The sequence below is a fragment of the Zootoca vivipara genome, chromosome 7, assembly GCF_965207765.1.
Source record: "Zootoca vivipara chromosome 7, rZooViv2.hap1.1, whole genome shotgun sequence".
In the NCBI taxonomy this organism is placed as follows: domain Eukaryota; kingdom Metazoa; phylum Chordata; class Lepidosauria; order Squamata; family Lacertidae; genus Zootoca; species Zootoca vivipara.
The window spans coordinates 60,819,310-60,842,051 of record NC_142590.1 but is presented as its reverse complement, the minus strand read 5'-3'; the positions used below and the strand labels follow the sequence as shown (position 1 = coordinate 60,842,051).

The following is a 22,742-nucleotide window of genomic DNA, read 5'->3' as shown; positions in this document are numbered from 1 at the left end:
ATCTGTGTGCGCTTGCATTACCACATTTGTGGGTGCATCATAAATATGTGATGTGCGGAGAAGGCTCCAAGGAAAAGCCAGGAAAAAAGGAGGGAGGGTGAAACTGCATTAACTAATGCAGGTTAATTGATCCTCTGGCCAAAAAAGAAACACACACATACACAGAGTGCCGATGAGATCTCGGTTACACAAAGGCTGCTTTGCATTGGATTGTCAGTGTAAAGAGGCTTAGAGCAAGTGTCAGTGTAATTTACACCCCTTTATGCCTGCAGAGAGATGAAATGAGATCGGGGTGACACAGACCCTTAAGCAAAAAGTGCATCCTGTCCCAAAGGGATCTCTATTTAGCCTGTAAGGTCTCGATAGTTTCCCCACACTGCACCCCCAGGCACTCTCACCACTGGAGGGTTCATTATCCTTTCCAGCATCCAGGCATTGCTACAGAGCACCCTAACTTAATAAATGATTCAAGCAGAGCTAAGTGATGGTGTGGGTAATTTGCAGTGGTAAATGTAATGTACACTGTGAGCCACACTGAACAGACCTTGCTTGCTTCCCAGATCATGATTTTATTACAGTACTGTGGAAGCATGGGAATATACACCATGCCCAGCAAATATGAATGAATGAGGCATACACACTAGCATAGTTGTCAAGTCCTCCCTTTTTTTAAGGGAAAGTCCCTTATGCTGAATAGGCTTCCTCACAAGAAAAGGGAAAACTTGACAGCTATGCACTAGGTGACTCTGGAAAGTAGGTATCAAAGAAAAGGCAACTCAGACTCTGGAATCTGGGGGATCCCAATGAACGTCAACCACACCACACTGCTTATTTCCTCCGAATCACCCAAATACTGTTTTTTTACCTGCCCCAAGGTCATCTCAAATAAGATTGCCCTGAGGTTCACCAGGGGAAAGAAGATCCCCAGTGAGGGATAACAAGTGCTATTTTTAAAAAGCAGTCAAGCTTGGAGAATGGCACTGAGAGTTATTTCTAGGGCAGACAGAGGGACATGGGAATGCTCCAATGGCTCAGATGGCAACAAGCCATATGCCTCAGATAAGACAACACAAGCCCAGGCTTCTCAAGAAAGGCTGGGCAAGAAATGAGGTTCAGTCTGCATTTAAAGGCAAACCTACAGAAGTCACACTTTTTGAAACAACAGGCAAACTGAAACACAGCCACTCTTTGAAAGTCACGCTTTCCCGAATTTTGCAGTGCAGCTCTCCAGCCAAGGAAGGTATACAAAAATGCTGCACAGTAAAGTGTGCATTAGTGAAAATAACATAAGAAAATGCATTATACCGTATTTCTTGCTCCATAAGATGCACTGTTTACCTCCTTAAAAGTAAGAGGAAATGTCTGTGCGTCTTATGGAGCGAATGCATGGTCCCTGGAGCCGGATTGCCCAGGGGCGAAAAGCAGATTGTGCTTGGGGGGGGGGGTAGCTAAAGGCTAAGAAGAGGGAAAGAGGGAGTTGAAGGAACCTGCTCAGCAGCTGATTTCAAGAGATAGGGGAGGGAGATAAGAGAAGCTAGCTCCCTTCCAGGCCTCTCCCCCTTGCCCCGGCCTCCATTGTTGAATGTTCTGCAGATGGAGGCTGCAGCGACATGTGACTGGCTGATTAAATTATCTGTCTGGAAACTGTAGAAATGGCTCCCTTTCCTTTCCTAAAGAAAACGCAGAACTGTGAGCTGAACCCCATAAAACAGGATTTTTTCCCTTTGCAAGGTAAGCTCAGCAACTTTGAGCTGATCCTCAGAAATGGAGCTTTCCCCCTTTGCAAAAAAGCTGCAGAACTGTGAGCCGATACCCCCCAAAACGGGGCTTTTCCCATTTGCAAAAGAAGCTGCACAACTTTGAGCTGATGCTCAAAAAAAGGAGCTTTCCCCCTTTGAAAAAAAGCCGCACAACTGTGAGCTGATCCCCCCAAAACGGGGCTTTTCCCATTTGCAAAAGAAGCTGCAAGAAGCTGCACAACTCTGAGCTGATCCCCCCAAAAACAGGGCTTTCCCCCTTTCCTCCTCTAAAAATTAGGTGCGTCTTTTGGTCAGGTGCGTCTTATGGAGTGAAAAATGCAGTATTTGAGGAAATTGCTTGGGGGAACTGTATATTAGGCTAAACTGCATTAAAAAAAATGTTTATTTGGAGAAATCCGTGCTGGTGAAGGGCAGGTAATGAAGGTAACAACAAGAACGCCAAACCAGGGATTGTGGTGTGTTCCTTCCCCCCACCCCAAAGCAAAGTCAGTGACATCAGCAGAGTCACAATAATCAACTAGCTATGGTTTACCATGATGTGAAAACTAGGTGATTGCCTGATTCTGCTGGCATCTCTCATTGTGTCCCCCTCAGGTTTAAAAAAACCAATAATCTGGTAAAGATTTGCATACATTCCCTAGGTCCTTGTGCCTCCACCTACTGGGACTTCTTTAGTGTCATCTGATGGCTAGCCCTATCCTGAGTACATCAAAACTTTCATATGCACTACATTCCATGACCTGTCGGGGAGTAAAGGCAGGAAGAGCCTGTTTAAGGATGGAGGGTGACAACTCTTCAAATCCTTACAAAAAGAAAAACAGCTAGATGTCCAATCCATGTTATGCAAAATATCAGAGGGAAGGATGATGGCGAAGGTTGAGATGTGGAATTCTTTGTGGACTTTTTCCTATTTCTTTTTAGAGGCTGAACACTCTGTTCTGCACTAAGCCTTTTTAAGCACATACAGAAGGAGAGAAAACTGGCAGATAAAAGAAGTATTACCCCTTAATTCCATGAAGTTGTTTTAGGTGTTTTTTTTAAAATAAAATAAATAGATCTCCATCATCAGTCTCATTGGGGGCTGTGGGCTCTCTTTACCATTCACCAAAAGCATAATTCTCCCATATTTCTATAGAAAATGCTGAAAGTGGCAAAAACAAACTGGAAATCCCAAGCACAATTACTTGCAGGAACCCCTTACCCATGTGTGCCCACTTGGCTGCTTCAATCTGTGGAACTGGAACTGTTACAGGTGCCACATGACATTCGTTCTGCACTTGTAAGAAACTGCTTAGCGTGGCAACATTTACACTTTGGAACTCCCTGCCTATTGACACCAGGCAGGTGCCTTCGCTGTACTCTTTTCACCACCTGCTAAAAGCATTTTAGTTTAGGCACGCCTATCCAGACAGGTAGACATTACATGCTTATTTATTTTTAGCTTTTTTGATATTTATCACCTTTTGAAGATTTTTAGATACCCTCTTTAACTATTTTTATTTTTATTTCATTTTTAAAATGCGTTCTTTTATATTTTTGTCAACTGCTTAAGGGGTTCTTACCATCAAGCAGTGTAGATAGCTTGTTAAATAAGAGAAACATAAATAAAAATGTGAAGTTCATAAGATTTTCTCCTTTAAAAATATAAATAAACAAGCAATCATAAATTTAACATGCCAACAAAGAATATAACTCACCCACGTAGCAAGGTAAAAACTATGACCAGTGAGTAATGGGAAATTTGACTACAGAAGCACTGTAAGCTGCCCAGAGTTGCTGGGGAAAACCTAGCCAAATGGGCAGAAAATAATAATGATAATGATAATTCTGAAATAGCAACTTTCCCCTCCACTGGAAAGCCTTAAAAAAAGGAGACAGTTTCTGGGGCATAGCCACTAACAAGGTCTGCCCCACTTTTAGGGGGAAGACTGGGGGGGGGGAGAAACAGGGCCTCTGGCGGCTGTCTAAACACTCAAGTGATTAAAGAACACTTTTAACATGGTTCTGAAAAGGTCAAACATGCAATAAACCTCACAGTTTTCTACTGTAGCAAGGCCAGTTCCCACCCACCCCAATACCATAGTGTTCATAAAAGATATTATACTCTTAGACCGATTAGGCCTGCCCATCTTTAGCAGCCAAGAGGCATTATGGCAGCAAACAAAACTCACAGAACCAATTTCCGTTCCCTACTACGAAGTACCCCATTTCCACTGAAAGGTTAAGATTCATATTCTCTCGGCATTTATTTTTATTCATAAAAACACATTAGCTCCATCTCTGGAAAACACCCGAAGCAATGTACAGCAAAGCAAAAGGGGAGGAGATGCATCTGTTTAACACAATGCATTCTTTAAAAAAACAAACAAAAACAAACCAGTGACTGTTTAAGCGAAGCAGCAGCAATAAAATCTCCATTTAAAATCAACTTAAGCTATTTAACAGCATTATTCGGAAAAACCTTCCTGAATTCCTCTCCAGCCCAGCTTTAAACTCACTTGCTGGCGAAAAGAGTGCAAGGATGGACCTGGACAATCTTCTCAGTGCAGTTAAGCCCCGGGAAGAAGACAACCACAACTGTGAAGGCCTCATTCTGCGTGCCAACATGTGTAGAATTACTCCCTCCCCATATCTATTGGACTGACAAAGAATTTGATGGCTTTCAAATTCTTAGAGAAACATACAGGGTTTTTGTTTTTTGTTTTTTTGCCCAGGCATGTGACAATGTCCTTTCAGGAGATTAGGACAGTAGCCATTGCTGGTTTGTTTTGGCTTTAGCAAAAATGTTTTTGTTGAAAAACAATGTATCATAAAGTAAATTGTGAGCTGCTTTGCAGAATATAGTTGAAGGGGGAGATATAGTATAGGAGAGAGGGAGGGAGAGTATGTATACTGTACATTAGCGGCTTGAAATGCAGCTTTATTGCTTCCACGTATGCCCTGCTACTTTTCAGGTTACAATTCCACACTGCTGTACACATCACAGAAGGGGTAGGGATGTCTTCCCATGATGTACATTACTTGATTTGTTTCTCCACCTCTGCAACCCCATCAGACTCTAACCCGGGGAGCCGTCCTATGCACATGGCCTGTCCTCTCCATGTGTGCAATGGCTGTCTCAGCTGTACACACCTCAGCTTCCACTGCAAAGTGAGTATGTGGCTAAAGTTTTCCAGTTGGATGGAAACTGGTTCAAGGGGAAACGTATCCAACAGGGGTATTTCTCAAGAAACCACAGGATAGATCTGGATTGAGGCTAACATGTTCTCGGTTTCAAACGCCAGCAGTGGGAGAGCGAGGAAACAGTACTGTATACTCAGCTTCAGATGCAAAGCACAGCTAACCAGACCCACAACAGACCATCGGTCCATCTACCTCAGTACAGTGGTCACCTCGGTTTAAGAACAGCCCTGTTCACGAACTATTCGGTTTACGAAGTCCGCAAAACTGGAAGTAGTGTCCCAGTTTGCGAACTTTACCTCGGTCTAAGAATGGAATCCAAACAGTGGAAGGGCACTGGCGGCGGGAGGTCTCATTAGGGAAAGCGCGCCTCAGTTTAAGAAAGGTTTTGGTTTAAGAACAGACTTCCGGAACGGATTAGGTTCATAAACTGAGGTACCACTGTACAGTGGTACCTCGGGTTGTGAACTTAATTCATTTCAGAGGTCTGTTCTTAACCCGAAACCGTTCTTAACCTGAGGCACGCTTTCGCTAATAGGGCCTCCCGCCGCCGCCGCACTGCCGGCACACAATTTCTGTTCTCATCCTGGGGCAAAGTTTCTAATCTGAGGTACTACTTCCAGGTTAGCGGAGTTTGTAACCCAAAGCATTTGTAACCCGAGGTGTTTGTAACCTGAGGTACCACTGTATTGTCTATGCTGACTGGCAGCAGCTTTCCGGGGTTTCAGGCAGGTTTTCCTTGCCCTACTTGGAAGATGCCAGCCGTTGAATTTGGGGCCTCCTGCATGCAAAGAACATGCTCTACAACAGAGCTATAGCCCATCCCCAAGTTTTGTTTTCTCCACATATGCATTAAAAACCTATATTTATCTCAAACAGCTCTTTCCCCAATGCAATAAAGATTCTGTACTTTAGAGAATTTCCTCATGTTAAGAAGACCTCATATTAAATTCTATTGGCTCCATATTTCTGTAGTTTAGTTGCATATGATAACACAATGAAGCAAGTCACACACACACACACACACACACACACACACACACCAAAAATCCAAAAGAGAAAACTAACTCCTCTTGCATGATGTATTTAACTGATGATAAAGGGATCTGATTTTTATTTTTTAAAAAACCTTTATATTCTTTTTTGCATTCCTTACTCCAGCGTGGCATGTTCCATATCATCCCAGCCTCTGGGGATTCCTGGTCTTCTTTTTACAATGTACAGAGACTGCAATCTTTGCAGGAGGTTCAAATGGCAAGCTAAAAAGAATCATAGCTTGAATGCTTATCGCAAGAGCTTCCCCTCAGATAACCCATTTTCAAGAGCATCTCTGAAACTGGGGAGCAACCCATGCTAGGTTCACCTATAGATGTGCATGTGGGGTTCTAGGGATGAGGCGGGGGGATGGTTTGAGGCAAACAGGCACCATGAAAGAGTTCTGGGTTTTTTGTTTTTAAAGAGAGACTTGGTTTGAGCCATAGAAGGGAGGCAGCTGAGCCAGGGAGATTCCTGGGTGGAAGCAGCAGGGAAAGACCGCTGCTCAGGAAGTGCTCGTTACATTTCAAAGCAGAGCCTGTGCTTCTTTCTCTACAGGCAACAACCAATTTACACACACTCAATTGTCATGCGACCGCACACATTGTACCAGAACTGAAAGTGACTGGCAAAAACAGCCCTAAGAGAGTCCAGAAAAGGCAGAAAATGTGTGAAAACAGTACTTAGCAATCCCGGGAGCCTTTGTACCAACTATTGAGGCCTGTGGAGAGTTGGAGTTTGGGCAAGGAGGTTTGGATGGAGCAATTGTAGTAGAGTTTGGCATCTAGTATGTGCTGCTGGTCTTTTTCAAGGGTTTCTCAAGGGTTTCCAGAAGTTTAGAGGGTGTCTGCAGGCTTTTCCAATGGTGTTTTCAAATGTACACAATTTCACGGAAATGTGCGGTGCCTCGAAATGTAACCCCCACATAAATTGGGAGTTACCTGGCTGTAAAGAATCAACTGTGACACTGGAGAGTAGCAAGACTTGAGCCAGGCTGGGGACAAAGCTGCCCAAGGCTGGAGACAGTCTGGAATAGCAAACTAGAGCCACTACACTGCTTTTTTGTACCAACCATTTGCAATTCTGCGGGGGCTTTGGGCCCTGATCATCAAAGTCCAAAGAAAGCTGCAGCCAAGCCACTTGAAATCCCCACGCAGCTTTTCCTCCAGGCTTGATTGAATCACCAGGACTCAGCTCCCAAATAGAATTTCAATGCCAGATTTAATCCCCAGTGCATGTGAAATAGGATATTAACACATTTGCATTGGTTAGCTTGGTTAGCTGCCCTTAAATAATAATCCTTCCAGCTGCTTATTCATCAAAGAACAATCCTGATGTTACGGGGAGCTGAGGATGGCATACATGGAGGTTACTGCTACTTTATCCTCACTGCCTAACCTGGCTAGCCCAATCAGTGTTATGGCACAGCTCACATTTGAACCCGGGTCTTCTTGATCCAAGTCTGACACTCCTGCCACCATGGTCCCTCACACCTTTCCAGTCAACCACTGTTAAGCCCCATTACCCCAGTTCTGAATTCAGATAACTCAACTGAAGTCATGACCCACACTTGGCCCCAAGCATGCATTGGAAGAGTCAGAAACTGTTGTGTCGGGTTTCCCCCCCTTCAACCCACAGCAAGGGTATTAAGGTAAACAAATGAAACCCAACACATCATTTTGCCATGCCCTGATGATTGTTGGCTTTAACTGACAAAGAGGCAGGGCTTTTCACTGGTGACACCAGTGTTGTAGAATGCTCTCCCTACCGAAATATAAAAGGCCCACTGATATTTACATTCTGTCAGTTCTTGAAGACACACCACCTGTTAGCATTCCCCTGATCTCCTGACTTGAAACTCCTGCTTTAATGGTTGTTTAAATGGTTTCTGATTGTTGTGCTGTTTGAATGGAATTGTTTCATTTTACATTTTAATTGCAGGTGCTTATTTTAATGTTTTAATGAAACTGTCTTATTATGCATTTTAATTATGTGTGTTTCTGTAATTGGTTTTACACTTGTAAACCATTTAGAAACCACCTTGGCAATTAGGCAGTGTATAAATGAAATAATAATACTCCACTTTATCCTGACAAGAACCCTGTCAGGTGTCCCAATAGTGATTGGCTCAAAGACACAGTGGATTTTGTGGATCCATGGGAACTTCAACCAATGCCTCCCCAGATACTCTTACCACTCTTACCTTACTCTCCAAACACACACACACGAGATTTGGCTGTACAAGGACCTACAAAGACCAACTTTGAAAAAGATCTATAAAATAAATATGCATGCATATTCCAGGAGTATCTGAATCCCAGAAATCTGACAATGATTGTGGAAGGTAAAAAGCAATAAAGTTGATATACACTGGTATCTAACTTGCATATGATATGACAGTGGGATTCCTGTCAGATTACCTTTTTCCCCCTTCATGTTCTATTTCCTTTGATCAGTCTCTCCCCCACCCCCAAGTATCACCGAATCATTGATGGAAAAAATAGAAATAGAAAAGATTTAGAAAAAGAGAATTAGAACAAGAGGAACTCACAGAACAAGGGTTTCTTTCTCTCTCCCCACCACACTCCTGCTCTCTCTGAGAAAGAAAGGTAATGAACAAAAGATGTCCCGGCAGGGAAAAGACTTTATTGAAAAGTCAGTTCTGGGGAGGCAGAGAATTCATTATTTGCTTTCTTTGACCTGTGGGTGGCTGGGAAGGAATTGACCCTCTCACTAGGGAGCCCCTCGCAAGCCATTTACTCCATATGCATCTCCAATCTCTCCTGTGACAAACAGGCCTGGGTGAAATATATATAGGTATCTAAGCCTGTCTGTGTAACAATCTATTTCACACATAAACACCATTGTGAAAAGGGTGGAGAAGTCCTTGTGCATTCCATGATCAGCACAACCGAGATGCAATTAGGATAGAGAGAGTAATGAGGAAGTGGCCAGACTACTTTCAGGCATCCCAGTTGTTTTCTTTTTCACGAAGCACCACCTCCTGACCTCTGCGAGCAATTTTATCCACCAAGGCAGGGGAACGAAGTGTCACAAGAGCCTCTTCTCCATAGCACTATTTCTGCAGGATTAAACATATTGTCAGCTGCACTTACCAACCTGCCATCAGATGCCTGTCTCTGTCAAGGTCGTCCACAGTTCAGCATTATAAGAGGGATGTTACAGCTGATTTATCAGCTTCCCATCAGAGCTCCTGGATGCCTGCAAGCCACAGGAAGAAGACACTGTACTCCGAGTGAAAGGGGCTCTCTACAACCGAACAACAGCATCCCTGCTTGAGAGGGATGGTGAGAGTAGCAAGGAATGGGTATCAAAAATTGATAGCAAGTTCAGGTATTTTTTTGGGGGGGGGAGAGATCCATCCTCTAAAACTTGGGTGGACAGAAGGTAGATTAAGATCTACTAGTATATCTCTGAGTGAGTAGCAGCAGATCAGATGCCAATTGTCTAACAATAGCAACAACTAAAAAGTTTACCCCCAAAATTAGGTGGCTGAAAAGGACATTAAAAAAAGAAATGGAGTAGATTTCCATGAAAGGGACTTCTGGGCTTGGTTCTGGAACTGACTGCAAAATTTCTGAGCTGAGCATGTGCTCAGAAGCAGCCTGTTCTCTATTTCTTAGCCCACCCCTGTTTTGCACTAAGCTCTGGTTGGTAAAACTCAGGGGTCTGGTTAAAAAGAAAAAGCAGATTCTTTAAACCTGGTGTCCACCCATCCCTTCTCTGAGAGGAAGAGCAAGATGATGGTACTAGCACTCAAGCATAGAAACAGTCACTAGCTCGAAGCAGAAGAAGAAGAAGAAGAAGAAGAAGAAGAAGAAGAAGAAGAAGAAGAAGAAGAAGAAGAAGAAGAAGAAGAGTGCTCAACCTCATAAGTGAATATTGTTCCCTATATCTCCATGAAAAGAAAATGGTATGGTTCTTTAAAGTCTGCCTACCCTTGCTGAATCTCTTCCTCTACCTCTGGATTAGCCACCTATCCCACCCACAATAGGCCTGAATTAGCATTAGGGCCAGTATAATTGTAAAAGTACTGGGAAGGGGAAACAATAATTTGGAAATACCCTCACAGTTTGACATGGTAAATGCAAAAGCAGTAACAATGCATCAGACCAACTAGGGATAGGCATAGCCAAACTTGGCCCTCCAGCTGTTTTGGGACTACAACTCCCATCATTCCTAGCTAACAGGACCAGTGGTCAGGAATGATGGGAACTGTAGTCCCAAAACAGCTGGAGGGCCAAGTTTGGCTATGCCTGAGCTAGGGGCAGTCCTGCTTCTACAATAGGACTTGAAGTCAGGCAGCTGTCCACAGCCAGTGGTGCTGAAGGCAGAACAGAGCCACATCCTCTTGCACACTGCAGTGTCCTGCCTACATACCAAGTTGGCCAAGGAGAAAAGAGACTGAGAGCATCTGGAAGAGAAACACCTGGCACAGGTTTAAATGGGATGGGCAAAGGCTCTTCTCTTGCCCTGTATAGCAGGTTGGGGAAAATAGTGCCACTCTAACTCACTTTTCCCTTCTTACAGTTCCAAAACAAAAGACATGAATATGCCATTTATTGTTGCTGAGCAGCAGAAGGGGCACAGAAACTATATGTTCTTATAGCATGGCATATGCTATCAGATGGAAGAGAAGTAGACCTGCCTAGATGCACAGAGTGTTGATTTCTTCTCTTCCCCTCATACCAGAACGTAGCCAGAAAATTATATATATGGCACACTTTTCAAAGCATCTCTAGCAAAGAACCTGCCTCCTTATTCTGCACCCCAAGAGGTACAACAGCAGACAGTTCATAAGGGACTCCCAACCTTTCCCTGCTTGGGTGCCTCATCCATCTGCTGAAGGTCAGTCAATAACAGCCAGATGTTCGCAGATCCTCCAGGCAATTGAAATGTGAGCCTCTGTCCTTGATCAAGTCAGAGAAATGCTTATCACATGAATGAATTACTTGAGCAGCAGCATCTGCATATAGAATAGCCAATTCAGTTCTCTCACAGGGATAGCCAGGTTGCAGAGAGCAGAGCAACGAGGAAACTTACGCCACATGCTGTCCTGCACCCTGAAAGCTTGAGCCAAAGCATCTTACCATCATCAGCCACAACTATTGGACCCTCCACTCTTAATCTCAACCCCCTTCCTTCCAAATACATGGAAAATAATATATGCTAAAGACACTTCCCATTCTGAGTGAATGTTGAACCTCATTACCTAGCATGGTGACCAGACTCAGGGATTTTAAATTCATCTAGTACAGCCATGTGGCAGGAGCAAGAGATTCTTTCTTAAAGGAAGACCTCTTGCTCCAGCCACAAGACTGTGCAAGGTGTGTTTAAAATGAGTTAATCAATGGGCAGTACTTAAAAGGAGGAGGAGCAGGAGGAGGAGGAGGAGCCTCATCACCACCTTCCTGTAATGAAGGGCCAGGCAGACCTTCAATTGAAATCAACTGATAGATCAGAAGGGGGTTTCAACTTGACTGCAACAGTCTTGGTTCCGTTTTCACATTTGCTGACCAGAGCACCTGTTTGAGGCAAGAGAAGAGCAGGAGAAATGCAAGATAAGCCCTGGAAGCTTGCACAGTGGCCCTAGGCTAATCTCAAGCTCAGTGGAAATAACCTCCTCCCAACCTTCCTTATCCTACTGCTAACTGCATGTTTGTGTGCCTTGTGTCCTCTTGGCTTTACTTGCCACTGGCTTTGAGCATTTTATTTTCTTGTTATTCTTCATTAACATAAAATCAAATATACACAAGCAAAATATAATCTAAGTTACAAAACGCAAGAGCAGCACAAAGGTTGTAATTTCCAAATAAATACAGAGCAGATAACGTAGAAAAAGAAAAGCAGCAGAACACATTATAAAAGCCAGTTTTCACTAATTAGTTTGGCAAGGGAGTTTTGGATATCTGAATTTGACACAAATATATTTTAATTTTTTTACTATTATCTTTTATAGGCTTTTAGCTGTCTGAGTTTTATTTGTGTTTGTTTTGATTTTTGTGAGCTGCCTTGAGTCCCGGTTTGTCCCAGTTCTGGGAGAAAGGCGGGATATAAACACACATGACTATTATTATACATTACATTGAATAGTTTTCCAAAGACAGTCCTCTGGGTCCCAGACATACAGAGGGAATATTGGCTCACATTTCTGCACACATTTCCCATGTGAGCTGGGCCCCATAAAACAGTGACAAAAAGATAAGATCCTGTTCTTTCTGTTGGGAGGCTTGGAGAAGCATATTTAGGACTCCCAAGATCCATCCATCCTGGTACTGATCTGTTCCACAACAGATTCAAAGGCAACTCCCACCACTTGGAGTTGTGGACATAGGAAACAGCCATGCAAAGACCTGTGGTAGAGGTACATTGGAAGATACAGCCCTGTTATTAATGATACTGCTGCACTCCATTTGCATTCCTTGTTTCTGTGGGGATGTCATCTTTTGAGTTATGGCACCGCGGGCTCTAACAGATGCCTCAAGTTATGCAGAATCTATTTGTCAGTGTCCACAGGTAAGCCAGGATCTGCGGCCTGAGACGCGTTTCTTGAGCTACACAGAAAAAGTGGCCTATCAGCGAACCATTTGTGTCTTCAGACAATATCAACATTACACCTTTGGCCCCTGTGTTACAGATTCCCTTTTTAAGAAATATATAAAAGGAAGGAAAAACCTCCTCCCTCCTTCCCCCACACAACTGTGCATAATGCTTCTCACGATCGCTGCTGGGGGAACTTTCACTCCCTACAAACCAGATAGGAATAGATGCCTTGCCCAAAGCAAAACAGGAAGGAGAAGTGACAGGCCCACTCCCTCCCTCTTCTCTCCACCCCCTAAATCTTCAAAGCCCCAAGCCTGCATGACCACTGCCAAAAAGCTCTATTGTAATCAGCAAATGAGGCAAGCCAGGCATGGAGCCTTGACTTGCAAGCCAGACAATGTGTTTTGTGACAATGCCAGTTAAGATACTACGGGCTCCTGTCAGCTCCCGTTGCCAAAAGGGGCTCTGACAGGAATATTAAAGACAGAGAGGCACAATGCCTCCTAGGGTTCACTATCCCTCACAGCTTCCCAACTTACTTTTATGATTTTCATGTGTTCATCCCCCAAGCATTTAACACCCCAGGGGTGCTGCTAGTGAGGCTGTCAGACACTGATGAGATTATATTATCAAGATAAAAGAGAAGCCGCATCTAGTGCCCCCGTTCCAGCAAAGGTTAATAATTACTAAGCGATAGAGCACACTTTTTAAAAAAATAATAATAATAAAATTCCATTTTCCAGCCTTGGTCCACTCAGCCCCTATTGTGCCACCATCATTAAAGCATTTTATTTAATTTTTCAATGCAGTCCTTTTTTGCAAAAGAGCCACAGTCTCGAATTGCAAGAAATAAATTGCTACAGTGAGTTAGCAGGGGCTAATCACCCAGAGTCAAGGAAAATTATGATCTCAGCACTAAAGTGTTGATTTCATTTCTAAAAGGTTATATGGTCCAGAGTGAACATTAAAAACAAGCCATCCCTCCTCCACTGATGGAAAAAAGCTGCTGTAAAACACACACCCTCCACTTACCACCAGACTGCATAGGACTCTGCTTGATGGACAGACAGTACGTGATGCAAATGAGGGGCTGTCTATCACACTGAATTATGCTCAGGGTTTAGGGAAGTACAGTTGTATGTGCTGCAAACAAGCCTATGCAAACAGCTTCACTAGGCCACACAAATGGTCTCTGCAACCAGGTATCACATCTTATGCTGTTCATCTTATGTTGTTCAAGTCACCTTATGTGTGTGTTTACGTAGCCAAAACTGCACCACCCACACACAAGAGAAAGGTTCCAGCAGACTCAAAGTAACCCTTTGGGTGTGTTAGTGGGAGATAGTTAAGGGGAGACCCTCAAAACAGCCTCATAAGAACTCAGCGGCGCAGAATATTGAGAGAGTGAGGCCCATCTGCATTACACATTTAAAGCTATTTAAACATTCATGGCTTCCACCAAATAATCCTAGGGACTATAGTTTGTTAAGGGTGCTGAGAGTTGTTAGGAGACCCCCAGTCCCCTCACAGAGCCACAATTCTTCCCAGGGAATTCTGTGAAATGTAGCTCTGCGAAGGGAATCGGGATCATCTAACAACTCTCAAATTCTGTGGTCTACATAATCCAAGCTACATCTCCAAGTATGGTTTCTGTCATTTCTGGCACCTTGCAGAAATGGACTCCAGATGAACAACTGGAAGGACTTCTACATAAATGGATGAGTGGCATATAACGGGCTTTAACACTACTCCACAAAACATGATGCCAGCATTAGATTTATACCAAACCTAGCAGTAACATTTAGGGGAAAACCTTCTCTAATGGAACCTACAAATTATGAATCACTGACTATGACTCCAAGGTAATTAGGCCAAGGCTAGTTATATCATTATTTGGACAAAAGGAAAAAAAAAGTGCCAGTTTTGCACCATTATCCACTTTGGTACATCATGTTTTCCTCATTGTGCTTTCTTAATTTATTCTATTTAATGGTGCACTTTCCCATCAATGGCCCTCAAAACTGCCAACAATAAGACACCAACTAACATGTTTTTGAACAAAAACCATCATAGAATGCCTTTCAACAAATTGCCTTAAAATTAGGGGCCACATTTCCTTGTAGGTGACTTTTTGTGGCACTAATACAAGGGATGGAAGGGTCCATACATGAAAATGGCCACAGCAATGGGTGTAATCCTTGCTTTTGTACGGTTGGTTACATCTCAGCCATGCAAAAGGCAGAGGTCTTACATAGACACCTCTCCTTCCTCCTTTCAGGCAAGCAAGAGATATTAATACAGTTCAGGGGACGTATTTCAGCCCAGCAAAAGTACATGTGGGTGGGGCATCTGAGAGGGGGTGGGGCCTGGAGATAGAACTGAGGGCCTAAACAGAGAAGTCTGGGGTGTGGCATTTGAGGTTTCCAACCCCTGCTCTCACACTTAGGGTGGACATCACTCTATTACAAAAGTTCCATCTGCACAAAGACATCACCTTGCCTGACGGAGCAATCCCCCCTCCCCTGCCCACTGTTCTGTGGGTTCTTCTGACACCCTGAGAGCCCACTTCAGGGTCTCCATGGGGGGGGGGAGGAGAGGGAGGAAATCCTCTAGTCCAGGCATGGGCAAACACACCCTCCAGATGTTTTGGAACTACAACTCCCATCATCCATAGCTAACAGGACCAGTGGTTAGGGATGATGGGAATTGTAGTCCCAAAACATCTGGAGGGCCGAGTTTGCCCATGCCTGCTCTAGTCAGTAAGAGGTTTACAGTAATCTCTCAAGCCACTCCAGCAGCTGAAACTATACAGAACCCATGTGGCAGGTGTGGCAGCCCTAATCTGAACCATTTGTTACTCTAGGGATACCTCCAACACACCATTATTTCCTTAATGTCTACACTCAGGACAAAGCAGATTTTCCACACAGCTGTCTACATGCAAGGTTGCTCATATATTTAAAATATGAGCTTTCCTATACTGGTTATCCAGCTGATGACCACTTGGACCCACAGCTGAATCCTAAACCTCAGTGCCATTCTGTGGCAGCAAGTTCCACAAAATACAGGTATCTGTGGAGAACTTGGGAGTCTCTTGTAATGCCGCTGGAAAGATCCAGCCTAGAAAGCAGAGCCTCAGAAAACACCACATGCTTCAGGGCCATTCTGCAAGGAATATTCCATAATAAAAACAAGAGCAGGGCAGGCTTACAGAAATTAGACCATCACATCTCCCAGCACATGCTATGCTTTTGTTTCATCGTCCCTCTCCACAGTTTCCTTTGCCATCAGCATCTGTCCACAATAGCCTCATGGCATCCTTAGCCAGGGGAGAGCCAGAGATTTGAGCCTAAGGACTGAGACCACTTCCCACTCATGGAATACTGAAAATACTGACAGCAGCACTAGAAACCCAATGTCAGTTTCCAGCTCCCCTACCCTTAAAAATCAAGCCATGTTAGGGAAATTTGTGTTAGTAAGTTGTCATGTCTTAAAATAGTTACAGACAAGTGGGACTGTAGCAAAATATTGCAGTATGGAGTGCTCACTCATTTTGTTCTGTTTTCAGCTTAACAAACACAGTGCCCAAAGCCCTTCCAGTCCTCAGGATTGGAAACTATCCTACTCATTGCTATGTTCACAGTCACTCCATCTCCATCTTTCTAGCCCACATTCCAATAGTACTATATAGGAATGTATAGAAAACAACCACAGAAAAATATAGGCTTATACAGTACCCAGTTGCAGCAGCAAGTAACTGTCCTGTCAAGGCAAAGATTTTCACTTGGGTCACAATACTTTCTCCCCTCTTCCCTCCACCTGCCCCCTACATCTGTTCAGGGAGTTCTCCGAAATCTCCAGAGCAGATTTTTTGGGGGGTACAGGGCACACAGGGGGAGGAGACGGGGGGATCCCACTGCGCAAGCAGAAATCTGTGCACTGATGAGATGAAGGAATTGGATACCACCTACAGAAGCACACTCTGGGGGTAAAAGCAGGAGGATCAGGCACCTTAGACAGTATTGTCACTATGAAAAATAATCAGTTTCTCAATTTCAGATTTGCCCTGTACAGTACACTACAAAATTCAGTGAGCTCCTGGTTCTCAATCCTATCCTCCTTAAGCTGAAGGTGATTCCATTTTTTTAAAAAAAACCTTGAGCAGAGGATGCTAACAAATCACCACCACCATTTTCTCTCTTTCATCTTACAGATCCATTGCTACCATCACTATGTGATAAAGGAGCTTGAGAGTGTTATGGTTCAACCACCAGCTAAGCCATTTTGGGCCAAGCACTTCTCTTTGGAATCTGGCCATGACGTTGCCCTCAGTCAATTTTGTGATGGTTCAGTCTTTGGCAGCTGAATATATTTATCATCTGGTTGTGGGCAGCTGGTGACCTCATAGCATCCTGGTTTCAGCATGCCTGAGACCATGTATAATTTTAAACAGTTGTAAAGAAGATATTTGCTCTGATTTGTGTAACAGATTAGTGGCCAAGAGAAGGAGACAACTCAAGATTTCTGAATTTGTAGATACTGTACTCTGATGGTCACAACAAGCCACTCATTCCAGTAAGACTACCTAATGTGAGACAGCCAAGATTTTGAGTAAGATGGCATCAGTGCTCAGCTGCTACCTGCAAGGCCAAAGAGGTGAATTTACAGCAGTCTTCCAAACATCATATTTTCTCCAGGAAAAAGTAGTATCAATGTCTCCACCCCATTATGTCATCCTCCTACCAAGGAAAGGTGTCAACATTATTTATTTACTGGAGAAGGAAATGTGGAGATCAACATGGGCTCATCTGCTATTGCCCATGAATTTAAAAAATAAATAAATCTAAAACATGTTCTGCATTTATACAGATACAAGTGCACACAGAATTGGACTCACAATTTCTGAAATCACACAGAAGAGATTTGTGGCCCTTAAGCACAGATCAGGGTATCCTCACTGCAGCCACAAGCTGCTGTCAATTCTGAGCAGCAGCGAACTTTTGACATGCCCTAGAGCACCTGCCACTTGTACCAATTGCTTTGCTAAGCCAGGTGTTCTCATGCATCTACGAAATTAGGCAGGGAAAAGAGAGGGGATGCAATTGAAATGCTGCAGGGAAATTGTGCTGGCTGAGGCTAACTGGGCACATAGTCTTGGCCAGTATGGCCCTCTTGAGGTCCTCTTGACCAGCATTTTCTGCTAGTCAAGAGAAGAGGTTGCCAGACAATGGACAGTGTTTAAAGCTGCAAGGAGGACTGCTCCCATACAGCTTAAATGATTGGTGGAAGGAGGGAGGGAGAAAGGATTGAAGGAGAAAGTAAGTCTTGGAAAAGACACTGCTTTAAGGAGACATTCTCTGCATCCAACTTTCTTCCACCATTAGAATTATTAGTAGTACCAGTATGCATCTCCAAATATACATCCCAGTGCAGATTGTCTATTGCTTTCAAAGGAATGTGAATTTGGATGATGCACATCAGAACTCACATTCCATGGAAAGCAATGTGGTGTGAGACCACCATCATTCTACTAAGACCGCACACAAGCCACTGCATTTTCATGAGTTGGTCTAGGTTATCATCATCATCATCTTACTTATGTCCTGCTCTTCCTTGAGAAAGCTCAGAGTGGCTTTCCATGAGGCTCATGGGGGTCTTCCACCCAAGCATGGGTGGTCCAGCACCTCCTAAGTTCACCTGTACTGTAGGATTAGATGCTCCCAGACCCAAAACAGGCCTACATGTAAACAGGTGACTTTAAGTGTATAAAAGGATAAAGGGGGAAAGCATTTCTAGAAAGTAACAAGATGCCTTGAGTGTAATTTAAGAAACAAAATTATTTTGGTTTCTGCTTCCATTCCAAGGCCAGCCCAAGACATTTTGCCACCTGGGCAGATCAAAAGTGAAACACTCCACACAATTCAAGCTGTGTCGACACCTGAGGCAGAAAATCCAGCATGTGCTGCTTCTTCCCCTCCCTGGAACTACAAATGCAACAACAAACCCAATTACGAATCTGCTACCCTTCCACAACACCCACAATCAGCTGCCTGAGGCAGGCGCCTCCCTCTGCCTAATAGTAGGGTTGGCCCTGCAGCAGCATCCAGTGAAGTAGTTGTCTTAACCTGCAGGATGGATGGTCCTGAGAGAAAGTAGCAGCAGGGGAAATGGAGAGGCCCCAGCTAGGGGTGCCCTCCATGCTTCTCTGACACCTACTGTGACATCACAGTTATCTTTAAAGTGATGCAAAAAATGCCACTCTGCTGAAGAAGTTACCTTGATTCAACCCCCACCCCACCCCAAAAAATTAACACGAAATCAGGGGTGAGGCAGGGCAACTCCCCTTGTAGGTAAACATGTCTCCTCTGTACCTTGAGGGGACCCAGGAGGTGCTCTCCATTCTGTGGTTAATGTCAACAGCCTCCATCCTACCCTTCCTGAGCTTGTCCATTGTCTCTGTGAGCCAGCTAGGGAGCTCCATCGCAGAGGGTGAGGCTGCAAGGGGAATGCAAGTCAGCAACGGAATCTGGGACTGGGAGTACCCAAGTGGGCGCAGGAATGTTCTTTCCTGTGTTCTATGCGGGCCCTCTGCGGAGAGCAAGGTGCTGATTTTGCTTGCTAAGGACCAAAACTGAACAAATCCCCCTGCAAGCATTGTTGGGGATGGTATGAAGACCTCCAAAGCTTCGCTGCCTTTTGCAGATACCCCGCCCGTACTGTGCTTTCCTATTCTACCCATGGAAGACTGCTGAATTAACAGTAGGGCTGACCGAGGAGTATTAGGAGCAATTGCTGTTGTTAGATTTCCTGGATTTCTTGTTAGTGGCCGCTGCCATTTAGTTTTGCACTCGGAGTTTTGCTTTCCACCGTGTTCGGAAAGCTTTAAATCATTCTCTCTCTCTCCCTCCCTGACACACACACAAACACACACACACCCCTCTCAAGAACACCAGTTGTCTTCAAACGTGCGCACTGCCAAAGCCCAGCCAAAATGGAGTGCACGTCAGACCTGCCCAGACGGCATCGGAGCCGCCGCGAACTCCGCGAGGAAGCCCTCGATTCCGTTGCCAAGAGCCCGATCGCGGTCCCTTACAAGCAGAGCCTGGCTTAGCAGACCCCGTTTCATTCTTCTGACTGCTGGCGCTCCAGTTTCCCTTGAAGCAAGAGCGAAGGGACCACCATCCCAGATCCGATTTCGACAACGCGCTTGGCGCTGAGAATGCTGAAGTTCAGTTCCCAAACTAGCTCGCCCGTCGCTCCAACCCCGAGAGCGCGCGACGCAGGCACCCTGACCGGCCTGCTGGCTGAAACCACCGCGTCCCCGGTGAGCCGGCCAGGCACAAGCAGGCGCGACGGAGCGGCGCAGCTCTCGCCGTCCAGCCGGCTGCAGGACCACCGCAAAGCCCCCAAACTTGCGCGAGAGGAGCCGAGAGGCGGCTCGCTGCCCCGTCGAGCCCGCGGGAAAACTTGGCGCGCTCGTCCCCCTCCGAGGCGGCCGCGCCGAGCCATCCCAGACGTGCTTCTCTTACCGGTGGGCGGCGCGTCCTGGCGGCGGGCCCCCTCGGCTCTGGCGCCCCTCTCGCTCTGCCCAGCTTGCTGCGCCCCGGGCGGACTGTCGGGATCCGTCCGTCGCGGCCGCGAGTCAGCAGCGGTGCCTTGTGCCCGCGCCTCCTCGGCTCTGGCGCCCGGGGCCGCCTGGCATCGCCTCGGCCAGTCTCTCCGGCGGGGCTGCCCGGCGTCTCCCTGCTGCCGCTCGGCACGCGCGCGCAGCCTTTGCAGGAGGCTCCGCTCGCCACGGCATCCGGCTGCCTTTGCTCCGCGCGCTGCCAGCCTGAGCCTCAGCCTTCTCCGGGGGCTGCTGGGCAAGCAGAGGCGGGCGCACGGAAGGACCGCAGCGACCCCTACAGGCCCGCGCTTCTTCCGTTTTTTGGAAGGGAAGGAGCGTCTTAGGCTCCATGGATCTAGGGAGGTCTCCTTACTAGATTCCTCCCTTCCGTCTGGGCGTAGGAGCTGCGCTGCGCTTCTTCCTGCGGCAGGTAAGAGTCGTTGCACCTTCATCAGCGGCGGTGTGGCAGGCAGAAATTCAACAGGTGGAGCTTTTTCCCTGGCATGTTGGTGCAGACGTAAGGAAAGCGTGACTGTCTGCCTGGCGCGAGGCTGTTCGAGAGCAAAAGTGGCGAGCCTGCGTTGTCCCTTCGCTTCCAAGGCTACAAGGAAGGAGATGCATTTCCTTCCTTGCCTTCGGGTGAGGAGCTGCATTTGGGGGGTCGCTGGAGGTTGATCAAATTTGCGCTCCCATCAGCGCTTAATTGGGGTTGGGGTTCAGCACCGGACAGTATCGGGGTGGGTGCATATTGTGCCAAATTAAAAGGAGAACAAAGGCAAAGCGCTGAATTTCAAAGTATAAAATGCATTTAGTGGAAGACTTTGGGAGAGAGGAATCACTAATTGGCTCAGTATGTCAGTGAGAGCCAGACTGGCAGAAAAAATAGGAGACACTGGGCTAGGAGTGTTTACTCAGAAGTAAGTTCAACTGAAATAAATGGGACTTACATCTCTGGTTAGTGCACTTAGACTTGCAGCATCATTCTCCAAAGGACTTCTTGGCATAGTGCAAAGCCTACTAAGTCACTGGTTCACATTTTGCTTCTGCATTGAACACATTAAATGGCATTAGGAGCTCTCTGTTTCCCACCTCCCACCCTCAATGTTGGAGTATCAAACTGGCCTACCTTGCAGGGTTATTGTAAAGAGTCCAAGATGACATGTGAAATATTTTCTATGCTCACAATTTTGATATGAATACGAAATAAGAATATAATGGACTGGGGTGCCTTTCCACCCACTGATGACCACTCTCCCTGCTTTCTGCAGAGGTCACTGTGTGAAGAGCCTCCCTCCCTGTGTCCTTTCTTGCTCCTCCTCCTGACAGCCTTCTGCTGCCTGAAGAAAATATAAAGGGCCTGGTTCTGTCTCCTTCCAGCCCCAGCTGTTCAGTGCCATTCTGACCAATGCAGCTGCTTGGAACTCAGGAAGGGGATTCCTGTTGCAGTTGCAATGAGTGGGGGGGGGGGGTCAATGCAGGCAGGGTGCTGCTGTAGAGTGGCTGGCAGTCCATTGTGACCTGATGCAGACATACAGTATCTACAGCAAGGTCTACTCTAGCTGATGGGCTTCTGGGGGCAGGATGGATTGCAACTTCGGACCAGTTCACAAAACGTCTTATTCTACATGTAGGTAAGTGGTCTAGTCCAGGGGTCCCCAAACTAAGGCCCGGGGTGCCAGATGCGGCATTCTAAATCTGGCCCGTGGGCGGTCTGGGAATCAGCATGTTTTAACATGAGTAGAATGTGTCCTTTTATTTAAAATGCATCTCTGGGTTATTTGTGGGGCATAGGAATTTGTTCATTATTTTTTTTTCTTCAAAATATAGTCCGGCCCCTTACAAGGTCTGAGGGACAGTGGACCGGCCCCCTGCTGAAAAAGTTTGCTGACCCCTGGTCTAGTCCCTGCCATTTCCCAATATGTATTTGGATAAACAGTGTAACATGCCCCCCATGCTTGGTATAGTCACAATTGTAGAGCAAATGTGTAGCATGAGATAACATTTAAACATTATTTGGCCTAGCAATATATCACAAGAATGCACACACTTAAAATGGGCCCTGGGTGATTCTAACATTTTACTATTCAGGATGCCAAGATCATAAAGCTTAAAAGACAACAATAACAATTTAACGGTTATTGAACAAGGGAGCTAAATCAAATGCATTTTTAATACTAATCAAATAATTGAGGGAAACCCCTTAATAGTCCTGTGATAACAAGCCAGTAGTGTGTTACTCTCCAAATAAAAACGTTTTCGTCGTGAAAAGTGAAACCAAATCAGATGAATTTCTTTTTTTAAATCACTGAAATTCTTATTAAATTAGATCAGATTGTTCATCGGATGAAGCCTGCACAATTAATATTTCATTGCTGTTTGTTTGTTTCCAAATCATTTCACAGAAAATGAAATCCCTTTCCCACAGAAGCCTGCAACTTTCAAGATTTCACAAAGTTCTTTCAGTATAGAAAAAGGCATGCCGAGCCTAGGTAGTTTTTATTCTTCACAACTAACAGCTCCCCAGGCAAGGAAGAAAATGAAATCCTAATGAAGTTCATTCTATCCAAAACTCCAAAAGTGGCCTTTTAGGACAAAAC

General features: G+C 45.3%; 1 protein-coding gene across 4 annotated transcripts in view; it reads right to left on the bottom strand.

The window, feature by feature from the left end:
* Positions 1–20,395, bottom strand: part of TAFA3 (TAFA chemokine like family member 3) — a 96,580-nt gene extending 76,185 nt beyond the window's left edge. The window contains exon 1 of one of the 4 annotated variants that reach the window (XM_035122882.3): positions 20,069–20,395. The gene's annotated coding sequence lies outside the window, so the exon portion shown is untranslated. The other 3 variants (XM_088674392.1, XM_088674394.1, XM_088674393.1) reach the window with 3 other exon arrangements.
* Positions 20,396–22,742: the final 2,347 nt, after the last annotated feature.